We start from the raw sequence: 12249 nt of genomic DNA, 5'->3' as shown, positions 1-12249 counted from the left end.
CCGGTTCGTGGCATGAACCGGGACTAAAGCCACCCCTTCTGTCCCGGTTCATGCCACGAACTGGGACCAATGGTTGTGGGCCAGCAGCGAGGACCGTTGGTCCCGGTTCGTGGCTCGAACCGGGACAAATGGTTCTACACGAACCGGGACCAATGCCCACGAGGCCCCGGCCGGCCCCCTGGGCTCACGAACCGGGTCTAATACCCCCCATTGGTCCTGGTTCTTGAAGAACCGGGACTAATGTGCTGGCCAGGGCCGGACGGTAGCCCTGTTTTCTACTAGTGCCCGAGGACCAGGGTAGCCACCAACGGGCCAGCCAAGGGGCCAGTTCACATCCTTCTGGAGGAGAGTGTACTCCTGCTCAATTCCATACCTGTTTGGGTTCAGAGATAGGCCTAATCAGTGCTAATCTATATTGTAGAACTTATTATGTTCTCATGTTTGTATGTGTGTTAAGACACAAGAGCACTACTACAACTTTTATATGAAACACTGCAACAACAAAAAACTTGAAATATCGACGGAGGTATTTGTACCATGTCTCCTCAGCTGCAACCTTTGAGGTGTTGAAGATCTTGGCAGCATTGTGCCTCTTGTTGGTGGGGATTGGAACACCTTGTGGTGTGTAGCAGTCGCACATAACCTACAAGGAGTAATAAATAGGAAAAGATCAACAAACCAACGACTTTGGGCCAAATACAGTAGAAACTTGGCCTTTGATTTAGCTGAAGCTTTTTTTTCTCAGTTCAATTATTTATGATTTGTGTTAGTCAAACAGTTGTCTCAAAAGGCCAAGTTGTTTCTCTGAAGAGACAGTCTCATAAGCAATTAATTATGAGCCAAGCAGGTCAACTAGTGGAATTTTAGGGTGTCTACACAACAGGGCGCAAACACCTAGTTATTTTGTCCACCAGATCACACATATGTCCAAGCATATCAAACAGCCACAAAATTCAGTTTTCAATTTTAAAATTAAGCCACAAAATTCAGTTTTTTATTTTTAAAATTTAGCGCTGCCCAGAAACAATGTTTTCCTTTGATTTTTTTCAAAGACCCATCTGGATCTTACTTTTCCTACTTTATGGCATCCACCATCTTTGGTGCATAAAAAGTTTGAAAGAAGCATGGAAGATAAAAAGTAGCGAGGACTTACAAGGAGGTTGTCACCCCTCCTGAACGGGTCCTTAAAAATGGCCTGGGGATTGTAAGAGTCAAAAAGAAAAAAACAGCTTGTAAGCAAACAAGGAAAGTAAAAATACTGTAAGTAAAATACTATGTCAAAGCTTTAGTCAATTATGTTCGAGGGAGGGCACAAAAGGTGCAGTGTTTCCGCATGAGATAAAAATAGATGACGTGGACTTAGGTGTAGAAAATTACCACCCTCCAAAACAAACGGCAGACCTTTTATGTGCAACAAAGTAAAGAAGTTTACAAATTAACAGCTTGTCTGAATCTATTTCTAATGTGAGAAAGTAGGTTACTGAAATAACTTACATGCAGTTTATCAATAGGAACATACATAAACAAGGTAATACATCTGTATTAAACTTGGATAGTAGCAACTTGGTTTCAGGGGCAACCGTATATAATTTTTTATTGGTGAATAGTTAAGAAAATAATACCACTCTTACCCACCCCTCAAGGGAATATTAATTATCACATTAACCATTGTCAGTCACAACTGCTAATGAGCACAAAAATGGAACTAAAGCCTTATAAAGAACATTAACATTTCTATATTGAATCATCATGCTGCATATGAGCCAAGCACATAAGAATCATTATGCGAACTGCATATGCCATGTCTAAAAAAAGAATTGCTCTTTGCGTAGTAGAAATTAAATCAATAGTCTGGAGAGAACTATGCAAAGAAAGTAGAACATTGTGTTTACCAACTGCAAATATTTGTGGTTGTTCTTCCATTAGCAATGGTATCTACTTGGCAACAGCAAAAGGATGAAATTTAGCTACATAAATATTTGGTGTTTCTCCAAATTCTAAAGATGAAATAACTGAACATTGAAAGAACAATAAAAAATATACAAAGCAAGGATACACAAGCACACACAACACATGCGCATGTAGGCAGAGCTGGCCCAGCCATGGCCGCCGCGACATGGATTCCTCACTACCGCCGCCGCGACATACATGGATCAGAGGAAGATGCATAGGAGAGAAGTGCATAGGGAGAGGAGTCGAGGGTTGGTACCATGGGTGTACGCGCGGGCCTGCAGCCGTCAAGGCGGGATGCAAGTTGAAGGGCTTGGGGGTGGGGTGGGGGAAGTCTCTCTCTATGCTCGGCCCTGGTAGCTGCACGGTGCTGGAGATCTCGCGTATGGGCTGCAGCACGACCCTGGTGGCCGATGGGCTTGGCCGTCGCTGCTCCGGCGAGGGGCGTCACTCTCCGACGTGGAGGAGGACCGTGCGGCGAGGGGGAGGTCGGATCCGGAGTGGCCGGACCTCCTGCGGCCGGATCCGGGCGCGAGGCAGCGTGGTGCGGTGGCGACGATGCGGGGACGCGGTGGGGCGCAGAGGAGCTCGGGGCTCAGCTCCCATGGCGGCGGTGGATCTCGAGGTTGGGGCGACGGACGACGAGGCTTCCGCGGCGGGGCGGCGAGCTTGTGTGGAGGTGGCAGCGTGCGACGCGGCGCAGGCGTCAACGCGAGGCGGCGGGGCTCCTGGGGTCCGGTGAGGTGGCGGCGCGCAAATGCGGGCGGAGGCGAGGTGGCGCAGTGGCACGGGGTCGAGGGAGGCGGGGTCGGGCGGCGCTTGGCTGTGGGGCAGGGGCGGAGAGAGGGGATAGAGATATTGGAGGTGGGGGTAACGGTTTTCTTTTTACCCAAAAAAAAGATAGCCCCCCTCTTTGCAGTCCGCCAGCAGATGGCAGAGAATCTTTACCGTCCGCTGGTGGACGGTAAAGATAGGGGTTGGACCGTTGTAGTGTACTGGCACCCGTTGGCACCTCTTTGTCGTCCGCTGGCAGATGGCAAAGATTATTTGCCATCTGCCAGCAGATGGCAAAGAAATGACAGATGGCAAAGACCTTGTTAGCCATCTGCCAGTTCTTTGCCGTCTGTTGTTTGGTAGCTGATGGCAACGACCTTCTTTGCCATCCGCAAGCAGACGACAAAGAACTGGCAGATGGCAAAATCCCTGATTCCAGTAGTGAAGCCATTAAGCAACACCTCATCCCCTTTTAATATCATTGGCTTTCCTATAGACTCAATGTGATCTTGGATCACTAAAATGAAAATGTAGAGTCTTGATATTTTGCCAATGTGTGTCCTTAGCATTTTGAAGGGGTTCCACATCCTCGTGTCCTACCACTCCAATGCTGAACTCATCTGAACTACACTAGGTAGAAGTATTAGTCCAACAAAACATATGTTGACATTAATTACCAAAACCACCCAGGGAGCACTTGTGCCTGCAATCTCCCCCTTTTTGGTAATTGATGACAACATACATCAAAGCTTTAGATAAAGATGAGAAGTGTAGCAAGTAATGCTTTGGAAGAACATGTAACATGCATTGGCTCCCCCTAAATGTATGCAATCATGTAATGATGGAATGTAACAACATATGAATGCATAAGCATGTCAGAGCAAACAAAGGAGTTACATGTGTCTTGGCTATATGCATCAGAGTGAAAGATGCAAATTGTATCTTCATGTGCAGGAGTCCTTCTTGCAAACAGTATGTACATCAGCAAGAGATCCTCATGCACATGAGTGTGATTCATATACTTACCTTGTGGTCTTGAGATGACTTTGGAAGAGATGAACCTGAGAAAACAGAGTTAGATAACATAGGGACATCTACTAAATAGAGTAAGAACAAGAAACCACAAGAGTACCAAGACTGGGATGACATGTGAGTACTTAGTACTCTATTTGGATATTGACATGTCCCCAAGAGATAAATATATGCAATGAATTCCAGAGACTTTATTCCCTTAGATGTCTTTCTCCCCCTGAATCTGATATTGGATAATGGGAGAAGATAGGGTAATAGAAAATAAGAGCAATGAAAAGCAAATGAAAATCAGAGCAAAGAAATATCTTCAACCAACATGTCTTTCCCTGTAAATGACATGTGGGTTCTCTCCTCTTTGAATACCAAGCATCTGGGAAGACTTAGCTAGAAGTCTTTCTTTCCCATAGGGTCTCTCTCTCCCTTTTTGTGATTACACTAGTAGAAAAACCCCTATTAGTCCCGGTTGGTGAGTGTCACACCCTAGCTAGTCATGCATCAGAGTGTGTGCATCATGTTTAAAATTCCATTTAAATTGAAATGGGGATTTGTGAAACCCTCAGAATCATTTTGAAAATGACCCAAATAAAAATTTCTCCAAAAGGGTCCAAGAAAATGCTCATGTTGCTCTCTGAAAATATTGGACAGAGATAATAATCAAACCAATATTTTTTAAGAGCTCATAGGTATTTATTTTGGGCATTTGGAATTAATGCATAAATATTTGCTTTGGAAATATATTAATTATATATATTAATATATGTCCAAATATTATGCCATTTATAAAGGAGCTCTGAAATAATATATCTAGCCCCTGCAAAAATTGGCATAAGTTAAATAAATGATTTAATATATTATTTAAATCAAAACAAATGTCAGAAATTAGAAAACAGAAAAAAATAAAAGGGAGAAGCTTACCTGGGCTCCTCCCTGTGCAGCCCAGCCAGCTGGCCGGCCCAGCCAGCAGCCGGCCCAGCCCACCTCCCTCCTCTGTCGTCTTCGTCCTCGACAGAGGGAGGGGAGTGTGGCCGGCGCGCGCGCGCGCCACCGCGCCACGCCACCTCTCTCCCTGCTTGCCTGCCCTCCCCTCCTCGCTCGATGCCCCGGACGACGCCACGCCTCCCCCTGCTCTCTCTCACTCGCCCTCGGCTCTTCCCTCCTCTCCCTCGCTCTCTCTCTCACACGGCCGAACACCACCGTCGCCGCCGTTCGCCATAGCAGCCGTCTCCGGCCACCCCTCGCTCCCCCGACTAGCTCAGAAGCTCCGCCACAACCCCCTCTTCCTCCCCACCGCTCCACGGGCCTCCGGAAGCCCTGCATCACCGCCACGTCGCCGTTCCCCTCTTCGGGCTCCGACCATCATCGCCGTCGAATTCGCCGTCTCCAGCGCGTCTCCGAGCCCGCTTCGACGCCCACTGCAACCGCGGTGAGCCCCCGAGTCGTTTCCCCCTTCTCCCCTGGTCTCTTTCGACCTCTAGGCCTTAGCCCCACCTTGGCCGAGAGCTCCACGCCGCCGGCGATGTCGCCGTCGTGGCCACGGTCACCGTAGCGCCCAACCGAGCACACTATCGTGCTCCACGCCTCACTAGGAGCACGCAGCACGCACCAACGCCTCCCCAAACACCCTGCAACGCCGACTCCGACCGCACCCGAACTCCGGCCGCCGCTCACGAGCTCGCCGTCGACGGTACCGGCCACCCCAGGCTCGGCCACCACCACCGTTCGACGCGCGGGAGCAAGAGCTCTCCAACGAGCCCAAGAACGGCCTCGCCCGTGCCCTGTAGCGCGATCCCGCATCGCGCCGCCGTCTCGGGCCTCGCCGGCGTCATGTCGCCGGTGGGTTTGACCCACCTTGACCACGGCAGGACCCCCCTGAGTCCCTGACAGGTGGGCCCAGCCCTGTAGCTAATTAGGATTAGCGCTAACCACTGTTAGTTAACCCCCTGACACTGACCAGTGGGCCCCAGCGCCACTAATTAGTAATTAGGATTAATTTAACCCTGTTTAACCCCCCTGTCACTGACGTGTGGGCCCCACACGTCAGGTTTGACCTCAGCCAGCCGCAGTTGACCACTGACGTCATGATGACGTCATGCTGGCGCAATAACTATAATTTCTGGATTTAATTTTAAATCAGGAAATTCCAGAATATAATTTAAACTTCAAAAATTCATAACTTTTATTCTGTAACTCCAAATTGGACAAATTATATATGAAAAATGATCAGAAAAATCCAATCTATCCATCTGTACTATTTTCATGCATGATCAAACAAGTTAAATTGATGTTTTAAGCAGAACAAGGAAAAGCACTTTAAAAGGCCATATTTGAATTTGAAATTTGAATCCTTGATTCAAATTTGCTCAAACCCTTCTGGTTTTAGTTGCATTAGCCCAACACACTCATATTGCCATGTTTCATGCATGCATCATATTGTTGCACATTGTTTGAAGATGGTTGTGTATCGGTGTCCTTTGCGACAGGTTCTGCCTCCGAGGAGTACCGTGATTACCCTAACGAAGAACCGTATCAGTGCATCGAACCATCAGGCAAGCAACCAACCATTTGATCATATCGATACAATCCCATGTTCTCGCTCCTGCTCTCTTTTACTGCATTAAGACAACGCGTTTCAAACTGCTGTGTGCTACGGTAGTTGAACCCATTTCCTCTGCATGACCTGTCATTGCCACAGTAACTAGATGAAACCCACTAGCATGTGTAGGAGTTGATTGAGCCATATGTATGTGTTGTTCCTACCTTGCTATGCCTGCTATGCTTAGAGTTGTGTCAGGTCTGGTTCATCTGGGTGATGGCTAGAGTGAAATGATTATGTCGGAAATGAGAGTGGTGTGGTGAACACGATTTGGTAAAAGTATCGATGAGAGGCCATGTAGGAGTACATGGTGGGTTGTTTCATTGAAGCCGATGTTAAGCACTGAGATCTGTATGTGTGATTTAAGATACAGCTACTACCATGCATTGGGCCCTGAAATATGACCCCGCTCGACTTCTTATTCACCCTAGCTCTCTGTCCAGGAGTTGCAAGTAGTTTCTGGTGTTTGTAGCCTACTGGAGGCCGTGGACAGCGCTGACCGTAGGGGTGGGCTGTGATGCGGTAGGTACGTGGCACGGTGTACCGAATACCCGTTAGGTATCCCGGGAACCCTGTTCACATCGTTCGGGGCCGTATGGGAAACCTCGGCCGGACTCCCTGCGGATGGAACCTGAATAGGCGATAAACCTGGACTAGAGGCTTAAGTGTTTAGGTAGGTCGTGGTCTACACCCACGTCGGCTTTCGCTTGAAGTCTGCCGAGCACATGTCGTGTGCAGACGCTAAGTGGTGGAAACATGTATGAAGAAGTACACCCCTGCAGGGTTATCATAATCTATTCGAATAGCCGCGTCCGCGGTAAAGGACTACTTGGTTGCCTATACAGTTCATAGACAAGTAAATGGAAACTGTTAAAAGCCTCAAGATAAGTGTGAGTGCCGGGGATGGCTCTTCCGTAGGAAGACGGAGGTGGATCCTCGGTAGTGTATTGAAGTGGTGAGTAGTGGACTCGTGTGCGCAAAACCATTTCAAGTTGGAGTATCGTAGGATATCCTAGCCAAGAGTCAAAGCTGGCTTGCTGCAATAACCCCACCAACCCTTCTTGATACTAAGCATGTATGCAGGATCTGATGTAAGTCTTGCTGAGTACCTCTGTACTCATGTTGCTATAATTTACATTTTTACAGAAGACGCTGCAACCCCTTCTGATGGGTTCTATGTAGACGTTGACATCAACGAGTAGGCTAAAGACCCAGGTGGTGACCCTGAGCTTGTGAAGGACCTTGTAGTATAGCTAGGCTTCCCAAGCCTCTTTTATTTTACTAGTTGTCTGTACTCAGACAAGTCACTTCCGCTGCTGGTTTGTATGACTGTATGACTTGTATGTTGGGTCGTGAGACCCGTACCTTTGTGTATGTTATGTATGGCTCCCTGAGCCTTAAATAAAGTACTTGTGTCGTAGAGTCATGTTGTGATGCTTCGTTGTATTTGCACATATCGAGCATATTGTGTGTATGATTGAAATGCTTGGTATGTGTGGGATCTGACTATCTAGTTGTTTATCTTTAGTAGCCTCTCTTATCGGGAAATGTCTCCTAGTGTTACCGCTGAGCCATGGTAGCTTGCTACTGCTCTGGAACACTTAGGCTGGCCGGCATGTGTCCTTCTTCGTTCCTGTGTCTGTCCCTTCGGGGAAATGTCACGCATTGAGTACCGGAGTCCTGTTAGCCCGCTACAGCCCGGTTTACCGGAGTCCTGCTAGCCTAGTGCTACAGCCCGGACCCACTTGCTGTTAACCGACACGTTCGAAGCTGGGTCATGGATGCCTGTCCCTGTAAGTCTGTGCCACTTTGGGTTTACGACTAGTCATGTCAGCCCGGGCTCTTTGTCATATGGATGCTAGCGACACTATCATATACGTGAGCCAAAAGGCGCAAACGGTCCCGGGCAAAGGTAAGGCGACACCCGTGGGAACACCGTGCGTGAGGCCGCAAAGTGATATGAAGTGTTACCGGCTAGATCGATGTGACATCGAGTCGGGGTCCTGACAGCGTTGGCATCAGAGCCGGACTGCCTGTAGGTTCTCCAAGCCAAACTGGTCGATGTTGAGTCTAGAAATTCTTTAGTTATATGTAGGGGAATTGTTTGTGGGTTGGAACGTAAGGCTCTTTTACTTCTCTATCTTATGACATTCTGATCTGAGTCAGTCCACTCTTCTACCGGGGGTTAAGGAATTAGGATCTGTTCTCTCTATCAGGATCACGTGTTACTAATCAGTAGTACCTTATAAGTTTGATGGATACAAGCCTAGTTCAGTTCTACTACCACATTATGTTGTTAGAATGGATTCAGAACTTTGATATGATGATGTTGAGTGTGTACGAAATCCTTTGTCAAATGTCTCAAATCCTTCTTGAGCATTTACAGCTGTTATGCTGCCGAAATTTTGCTAGAAATTCTAATGCCTTTGCATTATGATTATGCTTTCAGATGGCCACTCGCGACCTCAATCAAGTGGTTCGCCTGACTCGATGCCTAGACGTACCCGGCCATACTGCCAAGTTGGTCAGGGTAATGACTGAGGCTGGATACCGCTGGTATCCTGAGTACACGGTCGAAGAGCAATTCCGAGACTTTAATCAAAGCCAGTATCTCTGCACTGTCAGGATATTTCCATCTTATCCTGGATCCACCGAGCCTCTTCACTGCTCCTATGGACTCGGGGTTACTATTGAGATGGCTGTGCAGGACGCCGCCTACTCTATGATGACCATTATGCGAGTCAGATCTGGTTTATTTCGGGACTCTGATTTCCGGTATATGCCAGGATCACTTCTGGGAGCTCAAGGGTATCTCCAAGCTATCTATGCTGACCCCACTCAGGAGGATTCACGGACTCGCACCACTGCTGAGATGCTCGAGGATAAGGACCGTGAAAATCAGGCCTTAAGGTTAGAGCTCTTCAATACCCGTGCTGACCACTGGGCCACTTTGACTCGGTTCGCACCGGCGGTGCAAGCTGGATATTCGGATATGCGCGATCTCTATCCTGTGAGATCTGCTCTGCCGGACGTGATGGTTTGGCGTGATGTAGGAGGCATCACCCCACCTCGCGGTCCCCGCAGGCCACCGTCTGTTGGTCCAAGACCTCATCCTAGCCCCTATGGTCCACAAGCTCCGCGAGATCGTCTGTTTCCGGATGATCATGTTGAGCTTCCAGGCTATGGAGGTGACTTCTACGAGGACTACTACGGATCGGTCTGAGTTAGCGATAGTATCACTAGTTCGCACTAGCTGTGTCGTCTATCGTCCCGTGTGACTTGTGGGATATGACCTAGTTTGTACTCTTTCCGGAGGTGTAGAAAAATAATGTATAGGAGCTTGGAATGCCTCCGATGAGATGTAATCCTCTTTTCACCGTAATAGTACTTTGTTTGGTCTTGTACTAAACCCTGTATGGTGTGTATGACGATGGAATAAAGAAGCAGCTTCTGTGTCTACCATGTCATACGGATGATCATCTTGCATTTTGAGTTATTCCTTACATTTTTATCCTATGTCGGAATCTTATCATCCTGACTAAATCATTGTCTTGTTTACCTAGGATGGTCAACACGCGCGCTAACCCTGCTTCTCAAGAGCAGGCCGAAGGCAGTGAAGGCAGGAATGAAAATTTGCCTCATCCTCCTTCACTAGCCGAGGTTATGATGGAAGCTGAGAGAAACAAGCGGGAGACCAACCGTTTGTTGGAGCGCATTGAACAGAATACAACACACAATCAGAGGGCTAACGTGGTGTCACTCAGTGATTTTATCAAATTACATCCACCCACGTTCTACCACTCCGTCGAGCCTCTCGATGCTGATGACTGGCTTCGCAGTATTGCTCACAAACTGCGTTCCGCGCTGGTAGCGGAGGCTGACAAGGTCACCTTTGCTGCATATCATCTTGAAGGCCCCGCCAGTCTATGGTGGGAGAATTTTGGAGCTATGCACCCAGCGGGCCATGTCACTACTTGGGCTGAATTCAGCGAGGCTTTCCGTGAACATCACATTCCGGAGGGTCTCATGGACCGTAAACGTGAAGAATTTTGCAGTTTCACCCAAGGCCGACTTTCTGTGGATGTTTACAGCAGGGAGTTTGGTAATCTCGCACGATATGCAACTGAGGAAGTGTCTAATGATGCCAAGAAGCAAGCAAGGTTCCGTAAGGGCCTTAGTCCTGAGCTTCGCCGCGACCTCCATCTGCATGAGTGCACATCTTTTCAGAAACTTGTCAACAAAGCCATCAGTGCTGAAACTGGTCAGACTGACTATGACGCAACACGCAAGCATGGCCGTGACATGGGTTCCTCATCCGGTGCTGGTCCTCAGAAGCGCCGCGTGTGGGTACCCAACACCGCCCTGCCACCCAGGTTCACACCGAGGCCATCTTTCCAGGCGCCTCGCCCTGTTCAACAGTCTGCACCGGCCAAGCCCTATGGGGGTCCAACCAACAATGCTCCTCCACGTACCAGTTCCGTGACTTGTTTCAAGTGTGGGGAATCTGGTCACTATATGCGTGAGTGTCCCCAGACCAACCCCAATCAATCTGCTAAGGCTGTTGGCCGTGGCAAGCCGACAGGAAAAATATTCCACGCCAAGCCGGTCACCGCTTCACGTGGCCATGTCAACTGTATCTCTGCCGAAGAAGCTCAAGAGGATCCCAACGTCGTTCTCGGTACGCTTCTTGTTAATTGCCACCCGGCATCTGTTCTTTTCGATACAGGAGCCTCTCATTCTTTTATATCTGAAAACTATGCTCGCTTGCATAACGTCGCATTCGGTGATATGCCAACCTCTATGGTAATTCAAACTCCGGGATCCAAATGGCAAACCTCTAGAGTAAGCCATGGAAATGAAATCCAAGTCGACAGACTTGTCTTTCTCGCATCTTTGATAGCCCTTAAATCTTCAGATATTAATATCATTTTGGGTATGGACTGGATGTCAGCTCATCAAGCCAAAATTGATTGCTTCTCTAGGACTGTTCAACTCACCCATCCTTCGGGAAAGATAGTCAATGTCTTGACCCGAATAGCCAAGCGACAATTATATTCTCTTAACGCCAGCCCTTTGCCAGACCTTGAGGACGTGCCGGTAGTCTGTGACTTCCCGGATGTCTTTCCAGAGGAATTGCCAGGTGTTCCACCTGACAGGGATGTTGAGTTCGTAATAGACCTCAATCCAGGAACCGTTCCGATTGCTAGAAGACCTTATAAGATGGCACCACTAGAACTAGCCGAGTTTAAGAAACAACTCGATGAGTCCTTGAAAAAGGGTTTCATCCGACCTAGTTCATCTCCGTGGGCTTGCCCCATTCTCTTCGTCAAGAAGAAGGATGGTACGGACCGGATGGTTGTAGATTACCGACCTGTCAATTTGGTCACAATCAAGAACAAATATCCGCTTCCCAGGATCAACGACCTGTACGATCAGCTCGCTGGATCCTCAGTCTTCTCCAAGATGGATTTGAGGTTGGGCTACCATCAAATCAAAATCAGAAATGGGGACATTCCTAAAACGGCCTTTGTTACTCGTTATGGCCAATACGAGTACACCGTCATGTCCTTCGGTTTAACCAACGCTCCAGCCACCTTTTCTCGGTTAATGAACTCAATCTTCATGGAGTATTTGGATAAATTCGTCGTAGTTTATCTCGATGATATACTCATCTACTCCAAGAACGAGGAAGAACATGCCGAACATCTAAGGCTAGTGTTGAAGAAACTTCGAGAGCATCGCCTTTATGCCAAATTTTCTAAATGTGAATTCTGGTTGCCAGAAGTGACCTATCTAGGTCATGTAATATCTGGTAAAGGTATTGCTGTTAACCCTGAGCGAGTTCAAGCCGTCCTTAATTGGACTCCACCTGAATCGGTCAAGCAAGTTCGGAGTTTTCT

General features: G+C 48.0%; 1 long non-coding RNA gene across 1 annotated transcript; it reads right to left on the bottom strand.

Annotated features, from left to right (window-relative positions):
* Nucleotides 1-281: 281 nt before the first annotated feature.
* On the bottom strand, nucleotides 282-1205 carry LOC119298733. The gene is made up of 3 exons (XR_005145944.1): nucleotides 1154-1205; nucleotides 537-643; nucleotides 282-373 (listed from the first exon to the last, which is right to left on the bottom strand). It is a non-coding gene; the product is annotated as an uncharacterized LOC119298733 (long non-coding RNA).
* Between the last annotated feature and the right edge of the window lie 11044 nt (nucleotides 1206-12249).

This window comes from Triticum dicoccoides, chromosome 1B, assembly GCF_002162155.2.
Source record: "Triticum dicoccoides isolate Atlit2015 ecotype Zavitan chromosome 1B, WEW_v2.0, whole genome shotgun sequence".
NCBI classification, from domain to species: Eukaryota; Viridiplantae; Streptophyta; class Magnoliopsida; order Poales; family Poaceae; genus Triticum; species Triticum dicoccoides.
The sequence above is the reverse complement of the archived record's forward strand: the minus strand, read 5'-3'. Positions and strand labels throughout refer to the sequence as shown.